A 14,663-nucleotide genomic window follows, 5' to 3' on the forward strand; every position below is an offset into this window, starting at 1 on the left:
AAGAGAGCTTGAGGAAGTACAGCCTCTTCTCTGTAAAGCTCATATGGTGGAGAAAGAACATGCAAAGAAAACTCCACAAGAACAGCCAGCCAGAGAAGAGCCAGGAGGAAGCGTTGTCCCATAAGAACGAAGGATACTGTGGCCAGGTCAAGTGCAATGGAGATAAAGAGAATGGGAGGAAAATAAGAAACAATGACAAAGAGCAGAAAGGAACAAAGAGCTTTTCAAAGAAACATTATCACTCTAAGGTAACCCACTGTTTTCCTTCTTAAACAACAACTTTATTTATCAGAAGCATAAATCTTGCTAATTTGCAGTTTATTCAAAGCAGTTTTTTTAAAATTATAAGTTGTTTTCTAAATATGTGAATGCTAATTTATCACAAACATGCAAGGACCATTCAAACAGTTGAAGTGCAGTCTATATAACAGTTATAGTCAAGTTTACCTGGGAATCTAAGAAGAAATTGGTTGTTCACAATTGGAATCACCTAACTTCCTAAACTCATAGAAATATTCAATTGTTAAAAGCATACACTGACACAGGAAAATGTATGAAAGACTTTACATGGTAACCATAAAACAATAGTACACAATTAAACTTGGCTTTGAAATATCAGTATATAAGATATCCAGATGTAAAAATAAGTATATAAGAAATTAAATCTTCATCTTCTAATAATCTCGGTTAAAATACAACTGGATTTCTTTTGTGTTTTTGAGCATATTCTGCATTTTAGAATTTAAAATTGATCAGAAATGGACAGTTCTTTTAGACCTGAACCTTCAAAAATCTTTTAGACATGGACCTTCAAAAATCACAGAAAGTTGTGAATTAGTGTGGAGGTGGGAAAGATTCCTAATTAATACATTCATGTCAGCTTGTGTATCTTTTTTCTTTTTGAAATCAACTGAAAGTAGATGCTAAATATAAATACTAATTGATATGCCTCTCTATTAGTTTCTTGAAGCTGCCATAGCAAAGTGCCACAAACTTTTTGGGTTAAAACAATAGAAATTTTTTCTTTCACAGTTCAAGAGCCCAAAAGAGCAAAATCAAGGTATTGGCAGAGCTGATTCCTTCTGGAAGTGCTGAGGGAAAATCTATTCCCTGCCCCGCTCCTAGCTTCAGTGGCTGCTGACGTACCTGGTGTTCCTTAGCTTGGGTCTGCCCTCCTGTCTCTGCCTCATTTTCCTATGGCCTTCCTCTCTGTGTCTCCTTTACTGGCTTCTCTAGGGACATTCGTCGCTGGGTTGAGGGTCCACTCTGCTCCAGGATGATCTCATCTCAAACCTTTAATTACCTCTGCAAAGACCCTTACTTTAAATGAGGTCACATTGTGTGGTTCCCGGTGGATTGGAATCTTGCAGGGGACATTATTCGACCCACTACAGCTCCCATCGATATACATTTCTTAGTTTGTGGTAAATGTTGGTAGCTTCTTTTGCTCCCTTAATAATTGCCTACACTTCTTTCCTAACCCTCCTTGACTAGTGTTATTTATACTTGGGGCTTATTAGGTGGATGGATTTAAAACAATAATATGCCTTTGTGACTCTTATGACCAGGAGAACCCTTAGCAAGTGTATAGTTAGTGAATAGCAATCCATTAGTATGTATAATGTTTTAATTAACACAGCATTTTATTATGAATTTCAGAAGCAATTATTTATTGTACTACTTCTCAATTTTGTTAACATAATATTTGATTTGTAGTAAAATAATAGATAAAACAGTGTGCTGTTTATTTTGAGTAATGTATGCAGAATGTGCTGAGTAAATTGAATTGCAATTAGTATGTCCAAGAGCACATTGTACACTTAAACATGAAAGTCTGAAATGGAAAAAGTGTGCACTTGAGTCTAGAATGAAAATCACTTAAAATCAAAATGTAACCTCATTTTAACATTAACAGTAAAATAATGCTAAATTTCATTCTGACCATTGATTATAAGTTTGCTTCTCTGGAATTAGGAACATTCCATCTTACTAAAAGTGTCTTCCACGTTGGAAAAAATTTACAGAATTTGCAGTTTCATAAGTTCACATCAGAAGCAAATGAATGTTTTCTATGTTAAGAAAAATGTCAATTCCTCTTTTTCAGATCAATGTCATAAAAGCTATTAAATACTAATATATCAGCACAATTCACAATAGCAAAGCTATGGAATCAACCTAAGTGTTCATAAATGGATGATTGGATAAAGAAAATGTATGACATACACACACTGAAATAGTATTCAGCTATAAAGAAGAATGAAATCATGTCTTTTGTAAAAGCAACATGGATGGAAATGGAGACAATTATCTTAATTGAAACAACTCAGAAACAGAAAGTCGAACGTCACATGATCTCACTTATAAGTGGGAGCTAAATAATGTGTACACTTGGACTAGAATGTGGAATGATCAACATTGGCGAATCAGAAGGTGGGAGGGTGGGGGAAGGTAAGGGATGATAAGTGGTGTAATAGATGCAATGTACATTATTAGGGTGATGGTAATGGTTATGCTAAAAGCCCTGACTTCAGCACTACACAATATATCACTGTAACAAAACTGTAATTATATCCATTAAGTTTACACAAATAAGAAAAATACTTGATGTTTCATGTTATTTACTTGGGGGAAATATAGTCTATGATACGTAAATATTCTGAAAGTTTCCATTGATACCCCTTGAAATGTTCAATTCATTCAAAACAATGTAAGCTCAGGTAATTTAATTGGAAGATTGCCCTGTAGGCTACTGAAAGTCCTCCTCTTAAGGGAAGTAGCTATAAGATATGCTTGATACATTTTTAAATATTTAAAATACATTAATTTCACTAATTCTTAGTTTCAGGCAAAATTTGCATTATAATCTTAATAATTAATGTCAATGTCCCATGTACCATATGGTATATTACTATAAAGGAGATTTATAAGTAATCTCTAAGAAGATTACTGAATGTAATTATCAATATTTATATAGTGGCATTTCGACAAAAGCTCAGAGAGTTGTAAAGTGGCTATCACGTTTAAAGATAAATAACATAACATAGATTTGACGCATATTATGATAAGACTTATTATTGTTTTTATAAGCCTATACTGTTTCCTTAGATACAGCATGAAGCTCGCAATTACCTCTTTAGCTATAATATGCTAAAGGATAACTATAATACTTCTGACAAAGTAAAACTTTTTATGAATAAACTCTCATATAAGTACAATTTTTTTTTTTTAGATCGAGTCTTGGGTTTTTTTTTTTTAGATTGACTCTGTTGTGTCACCCAGACTAAAGTGCAGTGACGTGATTTCAGCTCACCGCAACCTCAGCCTCCCGGATTCAAGCCATTCTCCTTCATCAGCCTCCCAGGTAGCTGGGACTACAGACGTATGCCACTACGCCTGGCTAATATTTGTGTATTTTTAGCAGAGTTGGGGTTTCACGATGCTGGTCAGGCTGCTCTCCCTAATAATGCTTCGTGTTTTGGCACTAAATATTGATAATAAATCTTCATGTTCACAGGAGTTCTTATTAAAGCAAACTAAAGGAAAGAAAAAGAAATAAAATAATTTTAGCTTAATTATATCTTATGACAATTATGCAATTTCATTTTTATTTATGTTACTATAAGGCCACCCATTTATTTATTCAAATCAATGCTTGAATATTAGCGTACAATTTGTAGTCTCTTACGTCAACTGGGACCTATTGTGTCTTTAAAAGAGTGAACATTTGACAGAAGTTCTTTGAATGGCGGTCCTTTCTTTCCCTCCTCTCCCACAGCTCAAATCTCTGGGTAGAGTTGAAACATCCTCCACTCTAGCTTCATCATTTAATTCTACGTTTGTCATGATTAAGTCACTTCACTTTTCCAGTCTTAACTTTCCTCATTGAAAATGCAGGGGAGACAGAGAAAAGTGCTTGACCTCTCCCTAGCAAAGACATGAAAACGAAAAAAAAAAAATAGGATGTGGTGAGAAATAATGAAAATGCATCTACAAAGAATATCTTATGCTTTTCAAAATAATGATCATAGCATATATCAGGTTATTTTAATTAATTCTTCCATTCGAGAGGCATGAATAAAATAGCAAACAAAGGTAAAGAAACATTTTGGTCTAAAAACCAATTGCTGAGAATTTTTATGTTGAACTTTTTCATTCCCATTTTGCAGGTGCAGGTTCAGAATAAGATGAATACATTTGCAGCAATTAAAGGCTTTGTTGAATAACTGAATCAGCCAACTCTTCACAAACCATCTTCTACCTATGCCTGCCAGAAATTTTCTCACTGCTTTAGAGGCTAACGACTAATATACAGCAGTCATGTGTTGCACCGCAAAGCCCTATAAACAGATTCAATGTGATTGTTCTTTAATGAAAAAGAAATATGGTCTCTATATGCTGCTTTCATTCTCTTGGGGTAAAAAGATTTGTTCTCAATTTAAAACCAAATGCTATCATCAATATCCCTTGGAAATTCCACTTAATTAAAATGCTCTAGTCATAAAACCTGCCAAATAAAAACTTGGTTAAGTTTTCCAATTAACAGCATTTAATTAGAATTCTATAATATGGAGGGGATCTGCTTGTGTAACTTATCCTCATCAAAGAGGCTGTAGTTTGGTCAAAATAAAGAGAACACTTAAAACACAATGGATATCAGTAGGATAAAATGTTCTTCTTCCAAACTAATTCCTCATCTGGTTGACATGACAAGAGAGAAAATCTCACACTCATTTAATCTGTATGTCCTGGATGCATTCTCATGGCTCCAGCCTGCTGCAGTCAAATGCCTGCATGGCTGCAGCCACATGGTTATGGCTCAGAACACAGGGCAGCTTGGTTTCTGCATCCTTTTCAAACCCATTACTAGCTCATTCCTGTGGCACCTACCTGAAAAAGGAAAAGTTAAAAGAAATCAAAAATAAAATATTTTCCATGTAAGTCACATAGTGTATGAATTGTACTTCCTTCAGTTCAAAGAGGCAAAAAAAGACTCTATGAGCAATTAAATAACAAAGTAACAGCACACTGTCTCGTGTTTAAAAAGACATAAAAAGCTTATGCTATTTGGAAAATTATATGATCAAGGTCTGTCATTGCTCTTCTCTTGAATGTCAGGGTAATCATTTTCATGTACGCTGGCAATTCTGATGCCGGAACATTGTCCCCAGGTGAAAGCACACTGCTTTCTGTGCAAATAACACCTGTGAGAAAACATGGAAATGGAATGGCCAAGACATTTCACATTTTTAACCATAAACTAGAATTTATATATTTGCAAACTTTTTATGTTCATAAAAATCTTGATTTTTCTTTAGAGTGAGAGCATTGCTATTTCTTGTTCAAACGAAAGATAATGGGAAGAATAGGATTATATAATGTAGATGTGAAGGCTTCAAGGTTGTGTTTGATCTCACCATGGACAATCAGGTTAATTGGGAATTTGACAGGAAAAGGAAGCAACCTCACGTCTGGACCTAGGTCAAAGGGAGGACAAGTACAAACTCCTACAGCATAAAAGGTTCACTCCTGTGACTTAATACAAGTTGCTACTTTGACTTTTGAAAATGACAACCATTCTTAGCTCACTGGTCATCCAATAACAAGCCAGGGTCCCTTGGCTGTAGTCACTTTACCCCAATTTAGATCCTTAAAGTTGGTGCTAACTTCTGTCATCCCTACTGCCCCAATGCAGGATAGTTTTGATCCACTATCTTGACTTAACTTAAATATTTACCTATTTGCCTACTTTTAATTTCCTTATATTATTTCTTCAATTGAATTCAATATATTTTAGATTTTTCTATTAAAGTAATACTAATTGCTATATTATAAAATCAGAGCAGAAGTTTATGCATTACTCCAGTCCAACTGGTGACCGTTATAAGTTGGCTTTTTTGGAAGCAGAAACTGAGCTCCAGTGTGATGTGGGAGATATTTATTGCGGATCAACGACTACCAGTGCCAGAGAGAAGATGGTAAACCAGATTGCTCAGAGACAAAAGGCAAAGCACAATGCGAGTTCAACAAGCCTTGGGGCCAGCTGGAGCATAGCCAGCCAGACAGAGTTGTCCTGTGCAGGCTTGAAATGGCCAAGCCTTTATAACCTGGCTTGATTATTTATTGGATGTGGGCTACACCAGGAGAGGCAGCTCCCTGCTGCTGAGGCAAAATCCTGAATGAGGTATTAGCTGGATATTGTCTGCTGACAGTATCCTCTTTTCTGATGGAACAGGAACTAATATATTTGACCGATCAATGGTAGAATGGCATGTAACTGCGCTGTCTTTACTTGCTCTAGCCATTGGGGTTAATATTTAGCAGGGTCCACAGCAGTGCACTGTCACCCTCCAGGATCCACCATTTCTCTACAGGGAGCAGATGGTCAATTAAACAGAAATATATTGGGGTCCTGAATCATTTAAGTCAGGTCAGTAGAGTTATTTTTCTGTAAAGATAAATAAAAGAGTACATATTTTAGGTTCTGGGAACCATATATGGTCTCCGTTATATATTCTTTGTTTGTTGGTTTTTACAGTTCTTTAAAAGTGTAAACATCATTCTTCGCTTATCAGCCACACAATGACAGACCACAGACTCATAGCCATAGTTAGTTTTCCCAGGATTTAGATCCTGAAAGTCAGCGCTGACTTCGGCATCCCTGTGTCCACAATGCAGTATTATTTTATTTGCTCTCTTGGCTGAGAGTGGAGGGGAGTTTCTCAGACTTCTGCTTGGATCATCCTCAATAAAAGCCATTTGTTATCTGGCTCCCACATGCTTCCATTCTAACTGGGGCCATGATTAAGCTTGGGGTCTTCAGATGGCAATGTTGACATGGGCCCCAGATCCAGCACGCCTCACAATACTTGTTATCAGTTTTTTTTCCAGTATTAGGGGTTGAATTTTGGTCCTCCACGAAATTAATCTGTCAAAGTCCTAACCCCAGCACCGTAGATTTTGACCTTATTTAGAAACAGGGTCATTGCCGATGTAAAAAGTTTAGGTGAGTTCATACTGGCGTAGGGTGGACTGTTAAGCCAATATGACTGTGTATTTATAAAAAGTGGAAACTTGGACACAGTTACACACACCAAGATAACACAATGCGAAGATGAAGGCAGAGATGAGGGTGATGCTTCTGTTACACAAACCAAGGAGTACTAAAGATTGCAATGGCCACCGTAAGCAGAAAAGGGCCCTACCACGGATTCTCCTTTGCCGTCCTCAAGAGGAACTGACCCAGACACCTTGATTTCGGGACTTCTGGCCACCAGAACTGTGAGACAATACATTTCTGTGGCTTATTTTTTTTTCTCACCCATGGATTGGGGTGACTTACATTTCTGTGGTTTAAATCCTCTAGTTTGTGGTTCTTTGTTACAGCAAACCTTTGCAAATTAACATGCTGAGTACACATTCACCCAAGGAAATGGCTATGACCCCTAGGCAAGGCCTGGGGACTCCTCACCAAGCACACTGACTGTGAGGTGTGGTTCCTTCCCTCTGGGAACATGGCCTCCCCTGCGGTCAGTGGGTTCCAGGTCAGAAAACTGACTCAGATCCAGAAATCAAGCAAAGGGTGTTAACACTTTTGGGTGACTGCCTTCAGAATTTTGATCATATCTCCTTGATTTCTCCTGACTGTACGAGATCAGCGGCCCCCCGCTGGCTGGCTTTCTACCCATGCTGTTTTCAGGGTTGCTGTACTCTATTATCTCCACAACTTTCAGTGGATCAGATTTTTTGGCTACTGCCCTCCCAACCCATTATGGTCATTGTGACATTCTAATCACCTGGCCTCTATTGTTTTAGCGTCCCCTTGTTCCCACTACTATCAGTTTGCCTAATTCTGTAAAGACATTTCTTACCATCTGCCTTGGTGTGAAGAAGAGAGCCACAACCAAACATTCAGAGATGCTGGTGCTCTTGCCAGCAGTTCATTCCATGTAATATAGTTATCCTGCAGGCTTTCTGGTGGATCATAACCATCTGCAGCTCTTCCGTATTCACACAGTGTCCGCCCCAGCATTTTAGCTTTTCCATCCCTTCTTCCAATATCTGGTAGGCAATTCTGATGCTTCAACTTTACTTAGTGTCACAGATGCAAGGTACAAAGAGGAGTGGAACTTCATCAGAACTGAAAAGAGGATAATTAATTAAGTCTACACGTATGACTGTATGCTGTCATTCCCAATCTTCATGCACAAAATTTTGCATGCATCGTGTCTATCTCCTTCCCATTGCCCAGACATGATGAAATTTAAGGTTTCATCCCTGGAGAAATTAAACTCTCTTCTGCAAAAGCAATCCACAGTCTGAAATTTGGTTATTTCTCAGAATATTTGCATTTATCTTGCTTCCAATAATTCTAGAACAAATTTGACAACAGACACGCCTTATAAACGTACCCAGATGTCCTACTCTCTTTTTCTCACCTTAATATTAGAAATATAAAACAAACTATGGGTAAACAAATATATGAGGAAGTTTTCAACTTGGAAGTACACACGGAGATACTTTAGCTAGATGAAGAAAAACTAAAATGTAACAGAGCATTCTCATCACATTTCATGTAATCTGGAATATTGAGAGCATTTTGAACACTTCTAGAAATTTAAAAATATGCAATTACACAGAATAAAGTCTAATAATATTTTAACCTTAACTCTAAAGTCCCTTAACTCTAAATTCTTTAAAAATGTTGTGAGAAAATATTTTTAATTTAAAATTTTATACCTCACCAGATGATCAATGAAATTAATATCCACTAAAGGATTTTCCAGACATGGAAGAACTCAGAAAATTTCTCCCCTTGCAAGCTTTTCCCAGGAAATTACATGATATTTGTTCCAGATAAAGAGCAAATTAAACCAAAAAATATTAAATCACATGTATCAATTAGGTCACTTTTAACTCTAAATTACTCTAAACCAAATACAAACTAGCATATGCAGTTCATTATAATCATCAATATCATCAAAATGGCATGGAAATTTTTCATGCATTTGTGTAGTTTTGTTTTTGTTTTTCGAGATGGACTTTTGTTCTGTTGTCCAGGCTGGAGTACAGAGGCATGATCTTGACTCCCCGCAACCTCCACCTCCCAAGTTCAAGTGACTCTCCTGCCTCAGCCTCCCAAGTAGCTGGCATTACAGGTGTCTGCCACCATGCCTGGCTAATTTTTGTATTTTTAGTAGAGATGGGGTTTCACTATGTTGGTCAGGCTGGTCTCAAACTCCTGACCTCAAATGATATGCCGGCCTCGGCCTCCCAAAGTGCTGAGATTATAGATGTGAGCCAGTGTGCCCGGTCTATTTGTACAGTGTTGGTGTTTAGGGGAAATTTGGTCTGAATTTGAAGCAATTCCATCTACAATTGATTCTTTCCATCTTTTGGCTCACTCTCTTCTCATTCACTTCTTGATTCGATTCTGTCTCTTTTAATCTTTCGACTACAAGTGAACGCAACAGACACAACACAACATCTTCTTAGCCCCATGTTCATGAAAGGCAAGAGCTTCTTTCCCAAATCAAAACAGTAGTCTAAAGTCTGACTTTTTATTTTCCTGTCCAAACCTAGTAACTTAGACAAAAAAAAGAAGGTGAATTAGCTAGAATAAATAATTTTAACTATCCAGATTCCTCTTCTTGTTAGGAGGTTTGGCACAGTTCCATAGAAATTACATTATGTTAAAGTGAGATAAAAGAGTTTGTTGGGGAAAAAAAAAAAAAAAAAAAAAACCAGCATGGATAGAGCTAGGGAGGAGAAAGAGGCTGGGAGAACAGCTAATGCCAAATGTGCAGTACACACAAGAAACAGGGAAGACGGGGTCCTTTTAAAAAACAAATAGGTGAATGAAAAGCTCAGGGCGTACAGCCCAGAGGACAGGTCGATCAGTCCAGAGCTGGGAAATAAAACATTCAGGAGAGAGATTATCAAAAGTAAAAGGTGTCCTTTAGAACACCTGCTACATCAAGCTACTTAAAAAACAATTTTATGAAAAGAGAATATTACAATGAGAAACACAATGTCAGTGTATTAGTCTGTTCTCATGCTGATAATAAAGGCATAGCCGAGACTGGGTAATTTATAAAGGAAAGAGGTTTAATGGAGTTATAGCTCCACATGGCTGGGGAGGTCTTACAATCATGGCAGAAGGCGAAGGGGAAGAAAGACGTGTCTTATATGGCAGCAGTCAAGATAATGTGTGCAGGGGAACTCCCCTTTATAAAATCATCAGATCTCATGAGACTTACTATCACCAGAACAGCTGGGGAAAGTCCCTCTGCCGTGATTCAATTACCTCCCACCAGGTGCCAACCAGGACCTGTTGGAATTATGGGAGCTACAATTCGAGATGAGATTTGGGTGGGGACACAGCCGAACCATACCAGTTAGAAACTCTAGTGAAAAGCAAAACTTTTAAGTGAAAGAAATGTAATCATGAGGTAGTATTTGACTTTTCAGTGAACACTATTTACACGATCATATTGTTTTAAATACTAAATATTCATTGCTTGTTTAACTGAATATACTCTCTATCTCACTGAAGGATGAAGCAGGGGAGGCGGTGTGTGGTGAGCAGTAGCTAAATTCTTGTCCTTCATAACAAGAAGCAAATAGGTAGTGTCAAAACTTGAGAAATCAATATACAGTAATCTGTTTAACTTTAAAGGTATGTAACTACCAAAAGAAAACCTAAAGGATGACAAATTCATTGACTCAAAGGGAAAGAAACATAGGGAAAAAGTAGACGGGGATATTTTAAAAGTCTTTCGAGATTAATTTATTTTTTTTTAATTTTATTTTTGAGACATGATCTTGTTCTGTCCACTAGACTACAGTGTAGTGATATGGTCATGGTTCACTGTGGTCTTGACCTCCTGGGCTCAGGTGATCCTCCCACCTCAGTCTCCCAAGTAGTTGGGAATACAGTCACATGCCACAACACCAGGCTTTTTTTTTTTTTTTTTGTAGAGACTGAGGTTTCACCATGTTCTCCAGGCTTGTCTTGAACTCCTGGGCTCAAGTGATCCTCCTGCCTGGGCCTCCCATAGTCCTGTGTTTCTCCTGAACACCCGTATGTGAAGGCCTCAGCCTGTTTGAGTCCTGACTGGCGGGTTCCACCTCCTTCACCTCCTTCTCCTCCACCTGCTGTGCCTCTTCAGACACCTGGTCCCTCTTCCAGCAAGTCTTTGCAACATGCAACCTTCAGCAGTGACTGTATTTATAACAATATTTTTACCATTGGAAATTCTTGAAATGGATGTTTTTTAAAAAGGGAAGGGGATAAGGCTGATGTGACCTCTGGTATTACTAGCTGCAATGAATGTACTGATGTTTTATTTCTCTAATGCATAACTCACTTTTTTATGGGTTTCATGGGTTAGTTCCTTAAGGCACCTGTGAGTCTGAAGTGTTTTTTTCATCACCAAAGGTTCTATTAATTGAATATTTGAAGAGATAAATATCACTTCTGAGTCTTGTATTTTATCATAATCTCAGTACTCTTCATTCATTTAACCATTAATTCATGCGTGCATCAATACAGTCATTTATTTATTTAATTAAACAAGTGATAAGATTGTGGAAAGGCAACGTGATCTAATATTTAAATATATTAATTCTACAGCAAGATCACTTTTGTCTGAATCTGCTTCTTGGTATATCAGTCACACCTCACTGTGCCCAAGTGTTTTCATCTGGAAAATTTGAATAAAACACACATGCCTCACAGGGTTATCACTTTTATATGTTAAGATACGTGAGTTGCTTAGAAGAGTTCATGGTTTCTAATAATTACTAAATGATTTTAATACAAACAAATAAATATATGTTATTCAAAAGAAAGGTACTGTTTTCATAAATGCTGTATGTAGTTATTCCTGTATCATTTAAAAGCACAGGAAATAAAAGAAAAATAGAAAAGTGTGACTGCACAAACTGAAAAGCTTCTGTGCAACAAAGGAAACAATCGACAGAGTGGAAAGGCAACCTGTGGATTGGGAGAAAATATTTGCAAACCAAAAATATCTGATAAGGGGCTAATATCTAAAATATATAATTTAGATATTAAATTTGTACAATGCAACAGCAGAAAAAACCTACAAATAACCCAATTAAAAATGGACAGCATGGGAAACACCTGCCCCCATGATTCAATTACCTCCCACAGGGTCCCTCCCACAATAAGTGGGAGTTCAAGATGAAAAGAAAACCATAACATTATTGTTGGAACACAGTTGAAATAGTATAAGATTCACATAATAATAGTTATGAAAGAGAAAGTAAAATCTCTTTCTAGTTTCTGTTTAAGATCAAGGCAGACTTTTCCTAGAAAAATTACAATCATGTCCAGAGCAAACATTGGCAGCAGTTAAAGCATTATCATCATCAATTTTAATATTGTTTGTGCTGAAATTCTAAGCAAAGAAATAAATACCTTAAAAAAATTGGGGTTGAATTAGCACCTACAAAGTGAGCAATTAATGACTACAGAGTAACTATCAATGCCTATTTCCACCTCTCTTTAGATATTGATACGGTTTGGGTGTGTCACCACCCATATCTCATCTTGAACTCCCACTTATTGTGGGAGGGACCCTGTGGGAGGTAATTGAATCATGGGGGCAGGTCTTTCCCATGCTGTTCTCATGATAGTGAGTAAGTCTCACGAGATCTGATGGTTTTATAAGGGGGAGTTTCCCTGTACAATCTCTCTTCTCTTTGCCTGCTGCCATCCATGTAAGACATGACTTGCTCCTCCTTGCCTTCCATTATGATTGTGAGACTTCCCCAGCCATGTGGAACTGTAAGTCCATTAAATCTGTTTCTTTTGTAAAGTGCCCAGTCTTGGGTATGTCTTTATCAGCAGCGTAAAAACAGAGTAATATAGATATACAACATCCACTCATACCTTTCATCCTATACATAGATTAAAATACATGTTTACAATAAATGCACTCATCCCACACAAAATACCCATGTTTTCACCCTTTTACTGCTCCAGTTTCAAGTTCGAGATCTCATGGCTGTGTATAGTTTGCTCCATCAAATTCCAAATTATTGGTTATACTTTGCTTTCCGTAAGGGAAACAAGACAAATTATCCATTCTCAACACACCCAGGATGCAACGGCAGGGAAGAATAGGGTAACTAAGTAGAAACTAACATTCATTAAGTGGGAAATGTGCAACACACATGGTAATGACTGGACGCTCACCTACATCAGCTCCTGTCCTAAACAAAGAGAGAAAAACTCCTGGCCAGAGAGGAAATGGATCTGATTTTTCAGCCACTCATCTTGATTCTTCTCCTCTGACTAGGGACTAATTTAGGTAGGAGCATGTGACTCAGTGATTGCCAAGGAAAGGTGAGGAGGAGCTCACCTCTGTGCTGAGAAGCTTATGTCAATACTTTTCCTCACTGATTCAAAACAGACTATGGGGAGAAAGAGAAACGTCTGACACTTTTTGGGGGTTGAAATGCCATGCCTACAACTGCTAAAGACATACATGAACAGATTTCTTTTTATATAAATTACATTTCACTTACTATCATCACAATTAATATGCTAATTGTAGAACACTTTGAAAGTACACATAGGCAAAAACAAGATTCATAACATAAATTAATCTGAGGATATATCTTCCCAAAAGTCAGGAGTTTTCAGATTAAAAGATGTTGAGGAATTGCATTCTGAAAAAAATTGAGAAAGGCTTTAAAGTCACCACAGGGAAAAGAAATAGGTACTAAGCTTCAGGAATCAGCATGAAATATTAGTAATAATTGAGATCTGGACTACAATGAAAAAGTCAAATTTCTACACAATTATAGTGTAGAATTATATATTTAGTCCAAATATTACTTGAAAGTTGAGTAGATACATTATTTTTAAAAAGTTATTGAAAATATACCCATCCCTTGCATGTTTAATCAGAAATCTGTTAGACACTTAATTCTGCAATTTAGAATAAAACCAACATATGAATTTATCTATAATTTAATGAAAACAAAAGTTTTTTATTTAAAGGGCACAGACCAGCACCTTTTGGGACAATTTATCAAGAATTGTATTCACCCACTTAGGATAGATTATTAAGCTATTCTGATCACTTAAAACATCTTCCTGTTTTACTTTGTTATCTTTAACTAACTGTACCCATATGTTTAAAGTGGGGTAGGTGTATCTACCAGTTATGGAATTTATAAATTTTTGAAAGTTACAGAAACATGTAATAAAATATCGTGATCCTTGAAAACTGGCATCCCCATAGACTCCCTTCTAAGAAAAGCATTTCCCTGTGTTCTCTACCCTAAGTCTCTCTTGGGATGTGTCATGATCCATTTGTTTTATGTCAAGATGAGTCTAAATGAGAAAAATAATTTGATGAGTTTGACTTCTATTGATTTCATGTTTTATTCTATTGATAAATTTAGTAAGCTTTGTTGTGTGTCAATGGGTATGTCTTAGCTTTCTTTATCAAATGGAGTTATCTACAACAAAGAACAGCTAAATCAGATTTCATGCTATCTATTTCTCTCTGATGTACTCTTAAGACTTATTTAAAAAGATGACCTGAGAGAGTTGCTAACAAATTCTTACCTCACAGAGTAATCAGGCAACTGGAAATTCTCTCTCCACCTAAGCATGGATGACAATA

At 36.8% G+C, this 14,663-nt stretch overlaps 1 protein-coding gene across 1 annotated transcript in view; it reads right to left on the bottom strand.

Moving 5' to 3' along the window:
• Positions 1–858: 858 nt before the first annotated feature.
• The window catches only part of LOC135968201 (uncharacterized), a 28,816-nt gene continuing 15,011 nt past the window's right edge, over positions 859–14,663 (bottom strand). Inside the window, exons 2-4 of the mRNA XM_074022505.1 lie at positions 7,869–8,137; positions 3,686–3,924; positions 859–3,533 (exon numbers count right to left, since the gene is read on the bottom strand). The gene's annotated coding sequence lies outside the window, so the exon portion shown is untranslated. The remainder of the gene's footprint in view (positions 3,534–3,685; positions 3,925–7,868; positions 8,138–14,663) is intronic.

The sequence above is a fragment of the Macaca fascicularis genome, chromosome 18 (assembly GCF_037993035.2).
Source record: "Macaca fascicularis isolate 582-1 chromosome 18, T2T-MFA8v1.1".
NCBI classification, from domain to species: domain Eukaryota; kingdom Metazoa; phylum Chordata; class Mammalia; order Primates; family Cercopithecidae; genus Macaca; species Macaca fascicularis.